This window comes from Nicotiana tabacum, chromosome 24 (genome assembly GCF_000715075.1).
Source record: "Nicotiana tabacum cultivar K326 chromosome 24, ASM71507v2, whole genome shotgun sequence".
In the NCBI taxonomy this organism is placed as follows: Eukaryota; Viridiplantae; Streptophyta; class Magnoliopsida; order Solanales; family Solanaceae; genus Nicotiana; species Nicotiana tabacum.
In genome coordinates, this window is record NC_134103.1 from 61622639 (window position 1) to 61627638 (window position 5000).

A 5000-nucleotide genomic window follows, 5' to 3' on the forward strand; every position below is an offset into this window, starting at 1 on the left:
TTGTCCAATACAAAATTTAATATAAGAAAATACTTTCCAGAAAAAACAAAAAAAAAACAATTTATTTTTCTGGCTACGGATTTATGGAACCTCACTTACTAGTTTGAAGTTGAAAAATAGATTTCATGCAAATTGCACACTGAGCTTTTGGTATAGGTGTCCCGGGGCTAATAATCTACGAAGAAAGGAGGGAAAGGAAAGATCCTACTCCTCTTAGAAAGGGGAATGAATCATTTTTCCGATTTTTCATTTTGTTTTAAGGCCCCATCGACGAAAGAACAAATCGGAAAATAGTCAATTTGATGAATATTCATTTTATACGGTCTCATCTTTATCACACTTCTTTGTCTTCCAAGTCAAAAATAGTTTAGTTCTAAACTCCTTTCTTTTTCCATTTAGCTTTTATTGTTTGTTTGGGTTTGTAACTATGTGACCACTGGAAGTGGAAGAGCTATTTGATGAGACTTCATCAGATGATTGTACAAGAAGGAACTAGATAGATTAGAGAGAAAAAAGAACAGATGAGAAAAAATGATAATGATAAATAAATAAAGGAATTTTGGATTGGGTCAGGAATCCAAGTTTGGGGCGGTATGGATAAAAGAACTTCCTATGTTATACTATTCAATTCTCGACGACGAATTGATTTGATAGTTCAGATATTGTTATTCATGATATTGATCCGATTCAAGATCATCGAGAGGTAATATTCATTCATTGAATTTACAGGCCAAAGATTTATCATCTCTATGGGATTAAATCCCGAGTTATTGCGAAGTAAAAAACCGATGAGATTATGGAAGTAAATATTCTTGCATTTATTGCTACTGCACTATTTATTCTAGTTCCTACCGCTTTTCTACTTATCATTTACGTAAAAACAGTCAGTCAAAACGATTAATTATTAACTAATTTGAATGAAACTTGACTTCTGAGTTCTTAGCCAAAATTGACGAAATAAAATGAAAAAGATTCTAATTTCATGTCTTAAATGAAATGAGTGGACTAGAATCGGCAGTATTCTAATAGATAGATAGTATGGTAGAAAGAAAGATTCATCTATTTCTTTCTACCATACTATTTATTAGTTAGATTGTAGTTATAAAGCTGCCCCCTGGAATAAAATAAAGATAGAGGCTGCATTTGATATGGATCTTTTGATATGGATCTATAGATCAATCTACAATATTATCTTGATATATGTGAATATCAATTCCATATATGGGATTGACATAGCATCCAATTCCATTTATTTGCTATATCTATTTGTTCTGATCAATCTAAATTACTCTTATGTCTTATAGTTTGAATTACTAGATTTTTGATTTCCAATCTGAATCTCGGTATCTATTGAAAGAATCAAATCAATGAAGGAAAAGCGATAGATATAGGCAGATTCAAAAAATCACGTAGTAATCTTTTTTTTAACATTCCCAAGAAGTAATTGAGTAAACCATTGACAGTAGTTCCACGGGCATCGAAAAGGAAGAGTAAACCTCACCGATTTTTAACGCCTGAACCATGATATGAAATAAGTCGATAAAGCATAAATCCAATTTCAAAAATTCGAAAGCGGTAAATGCGCAATATGTGACTCATCTGAAGATCTTATTCTGCATAGTATCTCGTTAGACAACCACTATGTTTATATCCTTTCTTTCTCATACAAAGTGCGTATACACTTAACAAAACTACCTCTTCTTTGAACAGTAAAGAGAGAAAGAAATAAAAAAAGGGTCCGGCCCTCCTCAGTATCACCTGGTAAGAGGCCGTTGATTGGAATAGAAAATTTCGGAAGAATTAGGTTCGAATAAATTTCCTGGGATCCTCTTCCTTTCGAACTACAAACATGGGAATCGTTGAAATAGCTCTTTGATTGAAAGAGGATGATTCCTATAATACATTACTCCAGTCGAGTCCAATGGAATTTCAAAATGAAGATATTTTGATTTTGTTCAAAACGTGTTGCAGAACGATCTCGAAAGCAATTGATATTGATACAGTTTGCTTCCTTAACTCAATTAGTAGGACCCCTAGAGTCCACTTCTTCCCCACACTACGAGTGAAAGGGAAAAAGTAAAGACTACCATTAAAGCAGCCCAAGCAAGACTTACTATATCCATATGAATTATGTCCCCTATCTCTATAAATATAAAGGAATTGTTCCGTTATTCCTCACTAATAATAGTGGAATCAATGGCGCAGAGTCAAAAAGAACGAAGACTATTAATAAACCAATCCAATAAATTCGCTCATTTTATAAGAAATTCCTATAGGATTTCTAATCGGGAAAGATTAAACACAAGCAAAATCTGCAGTAACATCTCAAGGGAATGTTACTAATGGAACATGTAGGAATAATAGGTCCTATTCTTTTTTTGTTGACCCTCATTTCAATTGATTGGATGCTTGAGCACTCAGAGATTTTCGTGAGTTCCTCGTATATAATAAAGTATCTTCCGCCCCCTTCCACAACTATTTAGATTTCCTATCGGGCTCTCCAATCTAATTCAAGGTCCAGTCATTATACAATGCATTAATAATAGAAAATTTTGATTTGTAGTAGAAGGTAATTGCGAAGTCTTGATAGCCCCTCTAGCATTCGAATATTTCCTTGAAGCCTAAATATGCAATGCAAAGATATTTACAATTTTTTAGAAAAACCCCCAGACCAGATGTTTAGAATCAAACAAGTATCAACAGTCTGCTTTCTCTGCTTCTGCTGGGGAATCATTCGGCGGGTTATATCAACAGAACAGAAGAAAAGAAGAGATTTCGAGTTTTTTGTTGATCAGGCGACACCCGGATTTGAACTGGGGAAAAAAGGATTTGCAGTCCTCTGCCTTACCACTCGGCCATGTCGCCAAAATGCTACAAATACAAAATAGATGAAAACTTTCCAGGATTACTGAACTGCTTTTTTATTGTACTTGCACCTTGAGTTCTGTTTTCCTTAATTTTTCCTAAAAGTCAAAGAAATCCTAATCCTTCTTCCCTTTTGATTGGGTTTGATTCATCCTTTCAATTTCGATCTCCAAATTCATAATGTTCAAAGCTTTCTCTTACCTTTCTATTGAAAAATCAAATGTGGATTTTCAGTCGCAAAATCCAAAATTCAAATTTCTGAAAATCGGAACCATTAACTATTGACTTAGAATGCATGAATGATTCTTGGATTTGAATCTCCAAATTTTGTTTTCCTAATGACATAAGAAAATACAACTTGATATATAACTAATCAGTATGGATTTTTTCAATCAAAAAATCCTTCTCAATTTTAATTATAACAACAATTATGAGTATATGTAAACCCCCCAAGAGAAATTGTTAGACGGATATATATTATTTATATATGTTCCCGATAGAGAATTATCAGATATCAGAAAAGTATCATACTTCAATTTGAATTTTGAATTGAATAGAAAATTGAAATTCTGTTTTCATAGAGCACAACCCGGGTTGCCCCGAATAGAACAGAGAACGACAATAAAACAATAAAAGAGAAGAAAGACGGATATTATAGATATCTCCACACGTGGTTAAGCCATACAAACCTTCTTTTCTTATACACTTCACAATCGTATTCTATTCAAAAATCCGTAAACAAAATCTCTCTCTTCTCTACAAATCATTTTTTTAGCAACGAAATCCATAACAGAAAAGGGGTTAAATGCTAAAAAACCGATTCTAATTCTATATATTCTTTCTTATTTTTATGCCTTTATCTCAGCGAAAAGATCAAATGTCGAATCCATTTATTTTTCTGGTATTCAAGCAGGTTGGAATGTGTATTATCATAATAATGGTAGAAATGGAATCATTTTTGTTTTGATATTCTATACAAAATTCTATAACTTAATTAATAAGTCTAAGTAGCAGAAGTCTGTTTCTAGGGATGTTTTATCAATTTCTTTCCATTTGTATCTGTTGAAAATTCCAATAAATTCCAATTCAATTTAAGTAGAAAATTCTCTTTCTTCCTCCGTTCATACGTATTTCATACATTCCAGATATGGAGTTGGGTAAAATTTCATGTGATTCGGTAAACAAAATAGAAATGCCATCATTGCTAGATCATTTATCTAATCTATCTAATTAGATGAAGAATGAACCAATAGTGGTATTTTTTGATAAATGGGAAATTAAAAATGCTCGGGGATGGAAATGAGGGAATATCTACAATACCTGGATTTAATCAGATACAATTTGAAGGATTTTGTAGGTTCATTGATCAAGGTTTGACGGAAGAACTTTATAAGTTTCCAAAAATTGAAGATACAGATCAAGAAATTGAATTTCAATTATTTGTGGAAACATATCAATTGGTCGAACCCTTGATAAAGGAAAGAGATGCTGTGTATGAATCACTCACATATTCTTCTGAATTATATGTATCCGCGGGATTAATTTGGAAAAACAGTAGGGATATGCAAGAACAAACAATTTTTATCGGAAACATTCCTCTAATGAATTCCCTGGGAACTTCTATAGTCAATGGAATATATAGAATTGTGATCAATCAAATATTGCAAAGTCCCGGTATTTATTACCGATCAGAATTGGACCATAACGGAATTTCGGTCTATACCGGCACCATAATATCAGATTGGGGAGGAAGATCAGAATTAGAAATTGATAGAAAAGCAAGGATATGGGCTCGTGTAAGTAGGAAACAAAAAATATCTATTCTAGTTCTATCATCAGCTATGGGTTTGAATCTAAGAGAAATTCTAGAGAATGTTTGCTATCCTGAAATTTTTTTGTCTTTTCTGAGTGATAAGGAGAGAAAAAAAATTGGGTCAAAAGAAAATGCCATTTTGGAGTTTTATCAACAATTTGCTTGTGTAGGTGGCGATCCGGTATTTTCTGAATCCTTATGTAAGGAATTACAAAAGAAATTCTTTCAACAAAGATGTGAATTAGGAAGGATTGGTCGACGAAATATGAACCGAAGACTGAACCTTGATATACCCCAGAACAATACATTTTTGTTACCACGA

At 32.8% G+C, this 5000-nt stretch overlaps 1 non-coding gene across 1 annotated transcript; it reads right to left on the reverse strand.

The window, feature by feature from the left end:
- Positions 1 to 2793: 2793 nt before the first annotated feature.
- On the reverse strand, positions 2794 to 2865 carry TRNAC-GCA (transfer RNA cysteine (anticodon GCA)). Its single transcript has one exon. It is a non-coding gene; the product is annotated as a tRNA-Cys (tRNA).
- Positions 2866 to 5000: the final 2135 nt, after the last annotated feature.